At 46.1% G+C, this 15,656-nt stretch overlaps 1 protein-coding gene and 1 non-coding gene across 4 annotated transcripts in view; one reads left to right on the top strand and one right to left on the bottom strand.

Annotated features, from left to right (window-relative positions):
• KAZN (kazrin, periplakin interacting protein) overlaps nt 1-15,656 on the top strand; it is a 1,230,044-nt gene that overhangs the window by 221,333 nt on the left and 993,055 nt on the right. The window lies entirely within an intron of this gene.
• Nucleotides 11,151-11,253, bottom strand: LOC112207055 (U6 spliceosomal RNA). Its single transcript, XR_002941534.1, has one exon. It is a non-coding gene; the product is annotated as a U6 spliceosomal RNA (small nuclear RNA).

Genomic DNA, 15,656 nt, shown 5'->3' with positions numbered 1-15,656 from the left:
TCTAGGAGGTGCTCCTTCCTGCCTGCCCACCCCTTCCTCAGCACTGGGGATCCCCATGCAATTTCAAGGCTGGGCAAGTCAGGTGACAGCAGTAAAGTCACTCATTTCTTGATTCTTTCTCTGGCATAAAAGCCATACAATCCCTGTCTCTTAGGGAGTTGGGGCTGGCAGAGAACAGAGATGTTCAGTGGCAAATACCCTGCCAACCTTGTGATGCGTGGCGAAAGGATGACTGGGTGGGAAGAGCCAGCGTCACACCACATTCTCAGCTGAGTTTTCCAAATTCTGTCTTTACACAGGTCGTGACAAGTAAAGCACTTTCCCCGAAAAATGCAGGCGTACAATTAGCCCAGGCCCTGAGATCTGAAAGAGAAGGAAGGTGACCGGAGACGTCATTTATTACGTCCTTCCCACGTGCTTGGTATTTTTCCAAAAACTTCCATGTTTGAGTTGATTATCCTGTTTTACAGAAAAGGAAACTGACACTTAAAGAGGTTGAGTCACTTTCCCCAAATTGCACAGCTAAGAAATGAAAGAGCTGGACAAGCACCCAAGTGTTCTGACTGCAGAGTATTAGCTCCTTCCTGACCACGGTGCTGGGGTGTCTGAGCTCTGTCCAAGCTCCATGACCTTGGAAAACCATTGAGCCTTCCTGAACTCAGTTTCTTGTCCTGTTCTATGAGGATTTGCATGAAGACTCAATGACATTATTTATGCCAAGGGCTTTGCATGGTGGAAACTCTTGAACAACAGTAGAGCAAAGACGCCAGTGGGGCATCTACTGGCCAGTGACCTGTGTGTGGCCGTCTGAAATTAAGGGGTGTTTGCCCGGAGTCTGCCCCCTTGTTCGGGTAGGAAGGGAAAAGCTCAGTGGTGGTTTTGGTGGAGGCCACAAACTGGCAGCAAACGTCCAGGGGAGGGCACTCTTCTCTCACAGCTCAATGAGTCCTCCAAGGCCTTGCAGTGCAGCTTTTAAGAGCTGCAGTCAGCCTTTTAGAAACGCTGAGCCCCAGGCCAGCCATGGCGGTGGCAGAGCTGCATGGGAAGCATCCCTGGACCGATTCAGTGCCTGGTTCTTCAGGGCCACAGCAGCAGACGGCCCCATTATTTTCAGGCTACCCAGACAAGTGCATGTGGGTGACCGAATATGTCATGTTTCAGCTGCTGCGTGGGGGGCCGGCATTGGGGGGATCAGTGCACTTTTGAGGCAGGACTTTGATGCTCCCCATGGCTCTCTTTTAACCCTGGGGATCCCTGGGGAGGCAGGATATGGCTCTGGCGATTTGCAGAATCAGGAAGGAAGTGGTTTAGGTGTTTGAAACCACACTCTACTCTCCAGCCTGGAACTCTCTCGAGCCCCCTATTCCAGGCATCCAGATTGTGTCCTCTCTTTGCCCACCCCACCATCGATGCCCCCCGTATCCTCCATATCCAGGCCGACTGCCCCACATGTCACTCTGTATTTGAAAAGCGCTTCCTTCTTCCCCCCTTCCTTCTGCATTCCCCCATTCACCATTAACAATGATAATGGTTTGATAGATTTATCTTTTCACATATCAGGTTGGAAAACTGATTAGATGGAAACTTTCAATACCTTGATCTCTAAAAGTGATGACACACTGTCATTCTAGACACAGTGTCAGTATATTTTCTCATCTAATATTCATTGCAAGCTTGCTGCATACTAGAAATGCTGAGCCCTCTAACTCCATCCCCACAATGATTCCATAAGGCAGGTGCTGTTACCGTTCCCATTTATAAATGACACAACTACAACCATGGAGGGTACATTTTCCCAGAGAGGGTAAATTGGTTCACTTGCTTAGTGTTTGGAGGTGCTAAGTCTCTGACCCAGGTCTATTGTGTACAAACCCCACCTTCTTAGCCACTGCTCCTGTGCTGGCTCTGTTGATGTCTGCCTTAGTCAGCCCAGGCTGCCATAACAAAGTCCCACAGACTGAGTGGGTTAAAGAGCAGACATTGATCTTCCACAGTGCTGGAGGCTGGAAGTCCAAGAGCAAGGTACCTGCAGATTCACTTCCTGGTGAGGGCTCTCTTCCTGACTTGCAGACAGCCACTTTCTCACTGTGTCCTCACATGGCAGAGAGATACGACAATGTCTCTCACTTCTTATACAGCCACAAATCACATCATGAAGAACTTACCCTTGTGACCTCATCTAACCCTAATTACCTCCTGATATGGTTTGGCTATGCCCCCACCCAAATCTCATCTTGAATTCCCACATGTTGTGGGAGGGACCCAGTGGGAGGTCATTGAATCATGGGGGCAGGTCTTTCCTGTGCTGTTCTCATGATAGTGAATAAGTCTTATGAGATCTGATGGTTCCAAAAAGGGAACTTTCCCTGCACAAGCTTCTTCTCTTTGCTGCTATGTGAGATGTGCCTTTTACCTTCCACCATGATTGCGAGGCCTCCTCAGCCATGTGGAACTGTAAGTCCATTAAAACCTCTTTTACTTCCCAGTCTTAAGCATGTCTTTATCAGCAGCATGAAAATGAATTAATATAGTAAACTGGTACCAATGGAGTGGGATGCCACTGAAAAAATACCCGAAAATGCGGAAGCAACTTTGGAATTGAGTAACAGGCAGGGGTTGGAACAATTTGGAGGGCTCAGAAGAAGACAGGAAAATGTGGAAAATTTGGAACTTCCTAGAGACTTGTTGAATGGCTTTGCCCAAAATGCTGATAGCGATACGGACAATAAAGTCCAGGCTGAGGTGGTCTCAGATGGAAATAAGGACCTTGTTGGGAACTGGAGCAAAGGTGACTCTTGTTACGTTTTACCGAAGAGTCTGGCAGCATTTTGCCCTTGCCCTAGAGATTTGTGTAACTTTGAACTTGAGAGAAATGATTTAGGGTATCCGGAAGAATAAATTTCTAAGTAGCAAAGTATTCAAGATGTGACTTGAGTGCTGTTAAAGGCATTCAGTTTTATAAAGGAAGCGGAGCATAAAAGTTCAAAAAATTTGCATCCTGACAATGCAATAGAAAAGGAAATCCCATTTCCTGAGGAGAAATCCAAGCTGACTTAAGAAACTTGCGTAAGTGACAAGGAACCAATTGTTAATCCCTGAGACAATGGGGAAATTGTCTCCAGGGCATGTCAGAGGTCTTCAAAGCAGTCTCTCCCATCACAGGCCCAGAGGCCTAGGAGAAAAAAGTGGTTTTGTGGAACAGGCCCAGGGTCCCCATGCTGTGTGCAGCCTAGGGATCTGGCATTCTCCATCCCAGCTGCTCCAGCCGTGGCTGACAGGGGCCAACATAGAGCTTGGGTCTTGGCTTCAGAGGGTGCAAGCCTCAAGCCATGGCAACTTCCATGTGATGTTGAGCCTGCCAGTGCACAGAAGTCAAGAGTTGAGGTTTGGGAACCTCTGCCTAGATTTCAGAGGATGTATGGAAACACCTGGATGTCCAGGCAGAAGTTTGCTGCAGGGGCAGGGTTTTCATGGAGAGCCTCTGCTAGGGCAGTGCAGAAGGGAAATGTGGGGTCAGAGCCCCCCACATGGAGTCCCTACTGGGATGCTGCTTAGTGGAGTTGTGAGAAGAGGGCCACTGTCCTCCAGACCCCAGAATGGTAGATCCACTGACAGCTCCCACCGTGTGCCTGGAAAAGCTGCAGACACTCAATGCCAGCCTGTGAAAGCAGCCAGGAGGGAGGCTGTACCCTGCAAAGCAACAGGGGTGGAGCTGCCCAAGACCATAAGAACCTACCTCTTTCATCAGTGTAACCTGAATATGAGACATGGAGTCAAAGGAGATCATTTTGGAATTATCAGATTTGACTGCCCTGCTGGATTTTGGACTTGCATGGAGCCTGTAGCCCCTTTGTTCTGGCCATTTTATCCCATTTGTAATGGCTGTATTTACCCAATGCTTGGATTGTCTGTAGGAAGTAACTAACTTGCTTTTGATTTTACAGACTCATAGGTGCAAGGGACTTGCCTTGTCTTGGATGAGACTTCGGACTGTGGATTTTTAGTTAATGCTTGAAATGAGTTAAGACATTGGGGAACTGTTGGGAAGACATGATTGGTTTTGATATGTGAGGACATGAGATTTGGGAGGGGCCGAGGTGGAATGATATGGTTTGGCTGTGTCCCCACCCAAATCTCATCTTGAATTCTCATGTATTGTGGGAAGGATCTGGTGGGAGGTAATTGAATCATGGGGGCAGGTCTTTCCCGTGCTCTTCTTGTGATAGTGAGTAAGTCTCATGGGAACTGATGATTTTAAAAAGGGGAATTTCCCTGCGCAAGCTTCTTCTGTTGACTGCTGCTATGTGAGACATGCCTTTCACCTTCCGCCATGATTGTGAGGCCTACCCAGCTACACTGAAGTGTAAGTTCATTAAAACCTCTTTTTCTTCCTGGTCTCAAGTATGTCTTCATCAGCAGCATGAAAGTGGACTAATACACCTCCCAAAGGCCCCACCTCCAAATACCATTACACTGGGAGTTGGGTCAGCAGGTCTGAAATCAGGGGGTGGGGAGGTAAAAGGAAAGATGGGCCCCTTCTAAAGACAGGCATAACCCAGATCTGAATCCCAGACCTGCCAGTTAGAGATGAGATGAGCCTGGCCATGTCACTTAGCCTCTCTGATCTTCTATATCCTCCCCTAGTAAGACTGGTGATGATGATGGTGGGTGCCTCACACTGTAAGGGGTTCTTGTTGCAGGTAAATCACTGACCACTGCCTGGCTCATGGTGAGGACTGAAATGTTAGCTCATGAACTACCCAAATGAGAAGGCCCAGTCTGGCTTCATTGGTCAGGCGGATGGTGTTAATGATTCATCATTGATGAGCACCCTTTGCTATTTACAGAAAGGTTTCCCACATGTGAGCTCAGCTGCAGTTGCACTGCTCACTCTTCTGCTGCCTCTGGAACCTAATCCCATGGTCCAGGGGCTTGAGACCGGGGCGTTGCATGGGGCAGCTCTATGGTGGGGTCACCACGGGAAAACCCAGCTTTGGAGGACGGCTCACAGGTGACCACATTCTCCTTTGCAGTTTCTCAAAGAATGGTGAAAAGGCAAGATTTAGATTCAAATTCAACTTGTATTCTTACCTACCAGGTTCTGGATTCTGTGCTAAATACTTTATTTACACATAAAATGTTATTTAATCCTTTTAGAGAGAAACAAATCTATCAGTAGGGGCCAAGGCTCCAGAGGGTTTTTAAAACAAAATAGATCAAACCCTACCATCAAGCAGGAACATGTTATTCATTCTTCCCCCATCCCCTTTTCATCATCAGGGATTTGATAGTTATTCTCAAGATAAGGTGGTTTGAAGGCCTGGATGCCAGCCTGCATCCAACTCTTTTACTTCTTTCTTTGTCTTGCTCAGTGAGTCTCAAATTTTGGAGTGTATAAAATTTACTGTACATTCCTGAAAAAACAAAACCCAAGGCCAGGGCACTGTATAGGCAATGGAAACCATGTAATGGGGTAATTTTTGCCTTACATGCTGACCACAGATACAAACCCTTTCTTTGAAACAGAACATCACAAGGATGTTCACCGAGGAGATCTCAGAATTCATCTGGTTGAATCATGAGGATGTTCACAGAGGAGATCTCAGAATTCATCTGGTTGAATCTTCCCATTTTACAGATGGGAAGACTGGGTGCCAGAAGGATCAATTGGATCATGGTGGATTGCAACACTAATTAGGGATAGAGCCGGGAATGTCTTACTGGAATTGGGTTGTCTGCTGACCAAACATCTGAGCTGTAATTTGACTCAAAACTGCCAAGGGTTTTAAAAGAATGCGACAGATTGGTTTCCTGGCTTCTCTCACTAGGTTGTCAGGAAAACAGTTGTTCCAGATTTGCCAGGATATCCAGAGAGGTAGCCCTGGCTGGGTAGCCTTAGAAAGCCTGTCATTGCAAAACAAACAAACAAACAAAAAAAAACAAAAACAAAAAAAACCCTTTGCTAGAGCCAGGATTCTGAATCTTTTTCAGAGACAACACTAGGTAAGAAGAGTCACCAATGAAAAACATTCAGCTCTAACCCCTTTTTAAAAAAATCTTCTTTCCCGCATGTTATCTGTGGGTTTTCACAATGAGAAGACCAGGCAGCCCATGGGTCTGTAGGGGAGCAGGCAGATTTTTCCTTACTGGAGAGGCAGAGAGCCTTTCCTTCCCATCCGTAGACTTTTATCAGGACTCATAAGCTCAGCCCAGAAGCTCTGGGCAGATAAGAGACTTAAGTCAATTGTGTTAGGGCAATTATTTTTCCTGCTCAGACAGTTCGCTGTTGGATGCTAAGGGGCAGCAAGGGTTTGCAGCTGCTCAGGTGTGCCTGTGCCATCTTTTTGTCTTCAGGGTTACCACAATTGGAGCAAATGTTAGAACTCCTCTAGTGTCTCCAGCCCATTTGCCCTCAGGGATGAATCTTTTCCCATCTTCCACTTGGCTCATCTTAGACCACCATAAACTCAGCCATCTTTTTAATAGCTAGTAACAGACAAGGGCTAGAGGAATTTACTGATTAGATGGATTAACTCTTTAGCTAGGGAGAGTCCAACCCAGTGTGGGACATGCTGAAAAGTCTGTCTATAAGTGTCTCAATAACTGACACTCAAGGAAAACATTCCTCTTGGGAAGATATAAAGGACTCTCAGGCCAAATAACACTGTGCACATCTGTCTCGTGTCACAAGGCTTAGTACTGTACTAAGTTGGTTACTGGTCCTTTGCTAATAATAGCAGGGACAATAATAATTGTTAACATTTAGCAGGTCTTTGCCATGTGCCAGCCACTGTTCTAAGGGCTTTATGTGTACGATCCAATTTAATCTTCACAGCAGCCCTATTTGGTGTGAAAAAGTAGGATGCCCATTTCAGATATGAGGAAACTGAGGCACAGATGGGGTAAGTACCTTGTTCACACTCTGCTAGACTAGGAAGTACAGGAGACAGATCATAAGGACGTGGTTTTCCTGTGTATATTGTATTAATCCGTTCTTGCATTGCTATAAAGAATACCTGACACTGGGTAATTTACATAGAAAAGAGGTTTAATTGGCTCATGGTTCTGCAGGCTGTACAGGAAGCATGATGCTGGCATCTGCTTGGCTTCCGGGGAGGCCTCAGGAAACTTATAATCATAGAAGAAGGCAAAGAGGAACGGCATCTCACATGGGCAGAGAAGGAGCAAGAGAGAGAGGGGGGAGGTGCCGTGCACTCTTTTAAACAACCAGGTCTCGTGAGAACTCATTCACTATCATGAGAACAGCACCAAAGGGATGATGCTAAACCATTCATGAGAAACCACCCCCATGATCAAATCACCTCCCACCAGGCCCCACCTCCAACACTGGGGACTACAATTGAACATGAGATTTGGGTGGGGACACAGATCCAACCCATATCACATATGTAGTTTTATTACAAGGGTTTGGGTTTCATCTTACCTCGAGGTTAAGTTTAACATCAGTAGATGGTAGATGCCCGTCTTCCTTCACTGGGCCCAGAGGTACCTGGTCCAAATATAACTGACTTTGAATTCTTATGGAAGGATGCTTCAGTGGATTGTGAAACCTAAAGGAGGTAGGGAGGGAAGATTCTTTGGAGGGGATTGGCAGTGTTCTCAGGACAGTGGACATGTGCTATCTCTGGCTTCTGGTACCCATGCATCCTTCTGCTGCTAACTGTGTCTGACCTTGCTTTCTCCTACCCCCTGTCTGTGTGTCCTGGGAGGGACTTCACCTCTGACTTAGGGAGAATTTGATGTAGGTTTTAGCTAATCAGAGCATCATATTTTTATAGTGATTGAGTCAAGGATGGGCATAGGAGCCAAAGGGAACAGAGCAAGAGACCCAGATGGGCAGTCTGGCAAAGGAGCTCTGTGCTCTTCTACTAGTCCACAGCCTATGAATGATATCTAGTCTGGAGCTGTGGCAGCCATCTTGGCACTATGAGGCAAGAGCTGACTGAGGATATTGCCCAACCCAGGGGAAGCAGAGGCAAGAGAAGGAGAGGGAGAACCCCATGAGTCAAGCTGTGCGTACCATGGATATTTGAGTTTGCTCACCCATGTTGCTTCATCAAGGAATTTTAATTGATATAGCTTGTCATATATGAGTATAGTATTAGCAGGCATTCAGAAAATGGTTAACCAGGGAAAGGTGTGATATGCAAACCTTCCCTTAGAAACCTCTTCTGTTGGTCAGCTAACTCATCACTACGGTGAATGAAGCCTGATATTCTGTTTTACCATATACCAACCTGAAGTGCAAGGAGCAATAATTCCACAAGAATTACTTCAATAGGGCGGCGGGGCAGGGGGGTGGGGGTGTTCATTTTACAGAAGGAAAATCAGGCACAGAGAAATTATGTAAAGTATCCACAATTATACAGTTAGGAATTGGAAGAACCCAGGTTCAAATGCAAGCAATCTGGATCACAAATCCAAGCTTTTAATCACTATACCTAACAAACACTTTTTAAAAATCAAGAATATTTATTGAGGACCTACTATGGGTCCATTATGGAACACATCCATGAATAAGATGCCCAAAGATCCCTCCCTCATGATGTGAGCACTTAAATGCTTATGTATGTGTGTGAAAAGATAGAAAATAAAGAATAAAAATAGCAAATAATGTTAGAAGGTGTAAGTTCTGTGAAGAAGAACTAACACACAAGCTAAGGGAGATCAGGGTAGAGGGTTCCAGTTTTCAATAGGGAGGTGAGAATCAGCCTCTTTGAGAAGATGACTTGGAAGAGGTGAGGGAGTTACTTACAGGAATATCTGAGCAAAGAACATTCCAGATGCAGGAAATAGCCAGTGCAAGGCCCAGAGGCAGAAGGTGCCTGGTGTGCTCAAGGAGCAGCAGGGAAGCCAGCGAGGTTGGAACAGAGTGTGTAGAACACAGTAGATGAGGCTAGAGAAGTAATTTCTGATCTCAGAAAAGACTGGCCCCTGCAGGATGCTGAGCAAAGGAGAGATACAATCTGGCCGTGGCTGTGAAAGAGCCAGCTGTCAGTGGGTGTAGACGGGAAGTGCTGCAACAGGGAGACCCAGGTGAGAGATGATGAAAGCTGGGTGCCAGCAGTGGAGGGGGTAAGAGGTGGTCAGATTCTGAATATGTTTTAAAGAAGAAATAAAAGAATTTGTAATGATTTTAGATGTGCAGCAGAAAGTGAGGCATCAGAGATAACTGTAAAGTGTTTGAGCAAAACTTGAGTAATTCAATAAAACCCAATTCTTCTTTGAACTTCACTCCTGTGGCCAAGGAATCAATAACCTCTTCTGCCTGGAGCCACTTTTGGATCTCTTTTATCCAGAAGTGCCTTCTTGAATGAGCACACTGCTTTTTGACAGACAGTTCCTATGTGAATCATCCCATTTCATTCCCATCACAATCCTCTGAGATTCTACTCCCATGTAGTAACTAGGGAAACTGAGATTCAATGAGATAGTTGTTCACCTGACCCAGCTCACATAGTTGATGAGCTGATGTTCTCTATTCTGTTACAGTAGAACAATATTCTGTTATTATTAAGCCACAGTAGAAGCAATTGCCTCCTGGTTATAAAGTAGCTAATTGCACCTAGCAGATCATTTTCATCATCCATGTAGTCTATTGCTTTTAGGCTGTGAGCATTGAAACAGATTGTTCTTCTGAAGACTTATGTGTAAATACATTCTTTCCATTTGTTGTAGATTTCTACAACATCATGCCTTAAGATCTAACATTTTTGTCCTTGTTTTTGGACAAAAATGTACCTGTGTTATGTTCTACTAGATTAAAACACCTACCTTGGTTTTTGCTATTGTTTGTTTTTTGTCTATGGCTACTGCTCTGTGACATACTTGTTTTCCCTACGTTGTAGGGAATAACTTGATAAGCAAGGCGACATTTGATACCAAAGCGGAGGAATGGGTAGTTGGCAGAGATAATTTTAAAACCCAGAAAAGATGTAAAAATTACGTGGGAATGTAAATAATAGATCAAACCAGCTGTTGTCTGGAATTTCCACCAATATCTTGATGTCACTCCTTGGGCAGCCAGAGTCTGTTCCTGCTGGGACAATTCCATGGTTGTGTTTCCATTGCCATTTTCCTGCAGAGGCTGAAGCTCCACTTTTCTGCATTCTACCTGTTTTTTGAGTACATAAAATGAAACACACAGAGGCATGACTTTTTTTTTTAAGCTGCATTCATGCTGTGTTGAGGTCACAGATTTTAACCAAGTCAAGCAATGTGGATGTTGAGGCTTCAGGGAGATGGTTGTCTCCAACAGCTGTCAGCCTTGTTGATGTGTATGTACCTTCTGCTGCATCTTCTGCAGGACCATTCCCTCCTAGCATCTCTGTGACTCCAGTTTTCCTCATTGGAAATGAGTGCTTTGTTGCAGAGAAGAGAATCACCTGGAGCAGGTATGTAGTCAAATGAATTTTTAAGCGAGAATTCCAAATACAGAGAAGAGGAGAGGCAACAGGAGAGGCAAGGATGGAAAGGTGAAGAAGGTTTCTGCTTCTCATTATGAAATAAATACGCAATTCCAATAGAGTCAACCATTTCATGCCTGGATGGCCGCAATCACCTGCAAATGGGACTGCAGCCTCCCTTCAAGTTCTCTTTCTTCCTGGCTATTCTATTTCTCTGAGATCAATCTTCCCAAATGACTTCTGAGGTGCCCTCCCTTACTGAAAGCCCCCGGTGGGCCTATATTATCTATGGGTCAAACACACACCCCTGGTCTCAGTGGTCAAGGACAGAAAGTGATGGAATCCAACCTAAACCCATCCATGCCGCCACCCTCTTTTGGGGCCTTTTCTTCACCAGCTCCCAAGTGGCCCAGGCTTCTCCCTTCATCTCTCAGTGATGACAAATGTGTGGCTGGCCCCTCGGAGGCTTCTTCCCAATAGGAGCCCTCCCCATTCATTCCGACCCAGGTAAGGGTCTACCTTTCTATGACGACTTTCCCCCCCATTTCCAAGATGCATTTCACATGTAACTCTGTTTCTTTCTTATATCACAAATCACCTTACGTGAATATTTTTGTGGTGCAAAATCACAATTTCAACATTTGGTGCCCCCTGTTTTGCTTTGCCTCACACTGTTTCTTTGGAGCAAGTTCACTAAGGTGAAATGACTTTCCGAACACTGAGCACAACATGGGACGCTTCACGAATTGGTGTGACATTCTTACACAGGGGCTGTGCTAGTCTTCTCTGTACCATTCTCATTTTAATATGTACTGCCGAAGCTAGCCCCTGTGATGACGGCTTCACCACACCACCCCCGTCCCTGCCCAGCCGCTGGCTCTCTCTAGCCTCATGCAGCCTGGCACCTAATCAGACACTGTTTTATCTGGGTTCAGTCTCATCTTAACCATAATCCAGGCTTGTTAAAGTCAGGGATCTTGCATTCAGCTTCACTGTTAATATCACATCAGTTATCACCATCCTCGGCACAGAATAGACAATGGTGAAACCCACATTTTGATTTAAACTCACACAGAAAAAGAAGGAAAGATCTTTTCTTATTTATTGCTTAAGCTCTCTGGAAAAGGACATCTTGGTATATTCACCAATGGCCTCTCTCAGTTCCTGAAGTCCCATCAGTCCCCTCGAGTGCTGGCAATGTTTGGTGTGGACGTTGCCTCTGAGGCCCGCCCTCTTGCAGGATACTCACCTGTTCATTCATTCATTCTTCCATTCAGAAAGTGTGCACAGAGCACCTGCTCTGCTCTTGGCATGGAAATGTGGTTCAGAAAGAGACAAAATCCAGCTTTCACAGGAGCTTGTGGTCAGTCTCCTGTCGGGGGCAGCACTGGGGAGGGGAGAGAGGGAGACACAGCAAACAAGTAAGTGAATCAATAAGGGCTTCCCATTGAGACGCGGCTCTGAGGGAAATGAAACACAGATTGCAGTAGCGAGTGGATAGGGTAATGGGTGGTGAGGCCTCAGTAGCAAGATCGGATCATCCACGGGCATGTCTCCCAGGAAGAGGGAACAGCAGGTGCCAAAACTGGAAGGCAGGTCTTCTCCATCTCAGTGCTATTGACATTTGGGGCTGGATAATCCTCTCTTGTAGAAGGGCATCCTGTGCTCTGTGGGATGTTTGGCAGATTCTCTGGCCTCTACCCACTGGATGTCAGAAGCACCATCCTCCCCCTGCCCCTGTCCTGATCGTGACTATCAAAAATGTCTTTTCTGACCTAGCAAAAATGTGTGGCAATGGGGCTTGGGGGTCAGTGGTGGCCCCCAGAAAGATATGTCCATGTCCTAGCCAAACATTCCCCGGGAACTGTGATGGTGACCTTGATTGGAAAAAGGATCTTTGCAGAGGTCATTAAAAAGGGTCTCAAGGTGAAATCACCCTGGATCGTCCAGGTGGGCTTAAATCCAGTGACAGTGGAGGCAGAGAGGGGAAGACAGAGATACAGAAGAGAAGGCAATGTGAAGACAGAGGCAGAGAGGGGAAGACAGAGATACAGAAGAGAAGGCAATGTGAAGACAGAGGCAGAGAGCTGGGGACTCTGCCACAGGGAAAGACAAAGCCACCAGAAGCTGGGAGGGTCAAGGGACTATGGTTCCCTGGAGCCTTTTGGGGGAGTGGGGCCCTGCTGACACCTTAGTTTTCAACTCCAGCCTTCAGAACTGGAAGATAGTAAATTTCTGTTAAGTCACCCAGTTTGGAGTGACTTCTTACAGCAGCCACAGGAAATGAATGCAGGGGAAAAAAGCATCCATGGAAGAAACATTACCCTCAGGCAACAAAGATCAGGGCAGGTTCCAGGAACCATTACCCTCAGGCAACAAGGTTCAGGGCAGATTTGCAGAACCATTAGATTCAGGCGACAAAGATCAGGGCAGGATTGAGGAACCATGGGAAGGCAGGTATAACTGCAACCTCGGTCAGTAAGGCCAGTGGAGTGTGGTGCGGGGTGGGGTGGGGGGTAGGGGTTGCGGGCAGCTCTTACCTGGCCTTAGAGGCCCTAGTAAGGAATTTAGGGTTTGTTGTAAGTGGAAGGTGTATTAAGCACTGAGGGTTTCAGACTAGCCAGTGACATGATCTGGTTTATATATGTAGCAGCTTTTTCTCACTACTTATGTGGACTGTGTGTGTGGTGGAGCAAAGTGAAGCTAGGATTCCTTAGGACACAGTTGCAACTGAAACAGGTAGGACTTTGAGTCACGTGAGGCATGAACACCTTTCTCTCATTGTGGGTTTCCCTAGGGTAAGCAGCCAAAGATAGAAGGTTCCTCCTCTAGAATTCCAAGAGGAAAAGGCCTCGCATCTCTATTCCATGTATCATAAAGGCAGAAGCTCTCCCCTCCACCCCCTGCCAAGATGCTTAATTTATTTATTACATTTTAAGATGAAGAAACGGAAGTGTAAAAGGAGAAAGTGATACCTCAGGCCCACAGATACAGAAGTATTCACTGGCAGACTGGGAATCTAAACCCAAGCTTCAGATGTTCTTTCCTGATATGTTTCCTTTACTTGTACAGAGTGGTGCATTTTAGCAAAGGTCTCATTTGAATTTTACAATGACCTCATGACAGACATGGCATAAATATCACTTTTATTTTACAAATGCAAAAGTATGATAATAATAATAAAAAAAATAAGGACAATCAGAGAGGTGAAGTGATTTCCCCAATGTCACACAGCTTTGAAGGGGTGGGGTTGTCAATCAACCTTGGGTCTTCTGACTCCTGATCTGATGTTCCTCCTTGGACTGCTCATGCTGGGTCTTGGAGAATGATGATGTATCTACCTAAATCTTAAAAGTCTCCCACCATTGGCCGGGTGCGGTGGGTCACGCCTGTAATCCCAGCACTTTGGGAGGCCAAGGTGGGCGGATCATTTGAGATCAGGAGTTAAAGACAAGCCTGGCCAACATGGTGAAACCCCGTCTCTACTAAAAATACAAAAATTAGCCAGGCATGGTGGTAGGCGCCTGTGATTCCAGCTACTCAGGAGGCTGAGGCAGGAGAATCGCTTGAACCTGGGAGGTGGAGGTTGCAGTGAGCCAAGCTCACACCACTGCACCCCAGCCTGGGTGACAGAATGCGACTCCATCTCAAACAAAACAAAACAAAAGTTTCCCATCATCTGTTTGCCTCCAGTGACTTCTTTCCAACTGAGAAGTTTTCAATTTATGATTATACGTTGTTCTTTGCCCTTTAGGCAAGTTCAATTTCATTGTCCAGATGCAAAAACTATTTCACAGTGAAGGCTGCACATAAAAAGAAAAATGAGGAAGCGATTTAACATAGGACAGGCCAGATCTGAAAACAATTTTAGAGGTAATGTAGGATCCATGAAGCCTATATATGTTTTCCAATAGCTGAGAAAAAGCATACCCCTTTACTGTTTTTTTTTTTTTTTTTTTGGTCTGAGTGTGTGTTCTGTGCAATATAAAAATAAAGGTTCACCTAACACTGGAGCCGTGGTAAAGCCAGGAGGCCAGGAAATCCAACGCTAATGGGGACAGGGTATTTCCCACTTGGGAAATTAGCAGTGGCTCTGCCTTCCTCTATATCTGTATGTGCTCAGAAGTGCTCCGGCATCCTCTAACCTTCCCCCGTCATCCTTGATAACAGATAACACTCTAAATAAATCTAAAATGCTTTCACTTGATTCTGGAGTCTTGCTTTGAGAGAATGCATGGGGTTATGAGAGAAAGGCTGTTCTTTGTGTATGTATCCAGTCTGCGAATTTGGTCACCAGAGGTATATGAAGCCCACACTGTGTGCCAGGCTTTGAGTTGGTGCTTTGAGTCGGTGCTAGGGACACCCTGGCAGAGAGGAGACTTGGGCACTTGGCTCGAGGGGTTGTTCTGTCTGGAGTGAAGAGAGATTTGAGAAAGTGTGGGAATGTTGTGAGGTCCCTGGGTCCACTCACGATGCTGGGAGGACCAGGTGGTCCTGGCAATACTGAATGGGATTTGAGGGCAAGAGGGAGTCAGAGTCCAAGTTTACAAGACGATGCCGAATGTCAAATCTGAAGGTCCCAGGAGGCTGAATGGGATTGGAGTAGAAAAGTCCAAGGTTAGGCAGAGCTCAGTGAAGTGAGCCAGTGGGGCAGTGAGCTCAGTGCTCAGTCTGTGAAAATCAGGAGGCCAGGAGCTCCCTTTTTGTGTGCTTGGGCGCAAAGCAGTTTCTCAGGGGATAAGGTGGTACTGCACCTTATCTTTGTGCTTTGTGCTTTGGTGCACAATGCCACCAAGGGGTGCTGGTGCCTGAGGCTGGCATGAAGGCCTCTCCGTGGGCAGCCAAGTGGGGAGATCATCTCAATGAGTCATGCTGTGTTAGTTTGCTAAGAGGGAGTCATGCTGTGTTAGTTTGCTAGGACTGCCATAGTGATCCTACGGACTGGGTGGCTTAAACCATCAACATTTATTTTCTCTGGGTTCTGGAGGCTGGAAGTCCAAGATCAAGACACTTGCAGGGGGGTGGTTGCTCCTGTGGTCTCTCTCCTCGGCTTGCAGACAGCGGCCTTCTTGCTGCCTCTTCACATGGCTGTTTCTCTGTGTACCCCTGTGGTCTCTTTGTGTGCCCAAATTTCCTCTTCTCAGAAGTACGCCAATCATATTGGATTAGGGATCACCCAAACAGGCTTAATTTTCTCTTGAAAGCCCCTATCTCCAAATCTAGTCACAT

The sequence above is a fragment of the Pan troglodytes genome, chromosome 1 (genome assembly GCF_028858775.2).
Source record: "Pan troglodytes isolate AG18354 chromosome 1, NHGRI_mPanTro3-v2.0_pri, whole genome shotgun sequence".
Lineage (NCBI taxonomy): Eukaryota > Metazoa > Chordata > Mammalia > Primates > Hominidae > Pan > Pan troglodytes.
Note: the sequence above shows the minus strand (reverse complement) of the source record. Positions and strands in the feature narration are given on the sequence as shown.